We start from the raw sequence: 639 nt of genomic DNA on the forward strand, positions 1-639 counted from the left end.
AGAAATAATATGCATTGTTTTGGGCAATAGAACTGCTTTCTGAATGATTTGCAGAAGGGCCAAGATCCCCTTGCACAGAGGGAAACACTTTCTCCCAGGAGGCAGTTTATACTGAAAAATCATCTGAAAGCTGCACTCTGGAGGGGAGGTGTCCCTGAATCCTCGAATTGTGGCTGAGATCCTTCCAGTAAAGAGTGGTGGGAAGCACATCACAGCTTGGTTCCTCTGCACGGAGACCCTGAGGATTGGGCCTCACTCTTCTCTGTCCAAAAGGAAAAATTTACAATCAAAAACTTTAAAATTGGGAATCATGGAAATGGCTGTATGTGTATGTTTTATAGTAGGGACTCAATGGTGTTGCATATTGTTATCACAGCCATCAGTGTTAAAACCACCCCCTTGGGACCATAGAAGGTGCCTGTGTGGGGCAGTGATTAAGCTCTCACTGATTATTGAAAGCTCAGCTGCTGGTACATAAGAACTGCTCCTCAGGAGAAAGATATGGCCATCTGCTTCCATAAATATCTCAGCCCTGGAAACCCTGTGAGGAAGATATACCCTGTCCCATAGGGTCCCTGTGAGTTGGAGTCTCTTAGCAGCAAATGGGTTAATTGACATTAGCAAGTGAATTAAGCAGTC

This window comes from Orycteropus afer, unplaced genomic scaffold (assembly GCF_000298275.1).
Source record: "Orycteropus afer afer isolate SDZICR_OR568_19922 unplaced genomic scaffold, OryAfe1.0 scaffold01105, whole genome shotgun sequence".
In the NCBI taxonomy this organism is placed as follows: Eukaryota; Metazoa; Chordata; class Mammalia; order Tubulidentata; family Orycteropodidae; genus Orycteropus; species Orycteropus afer.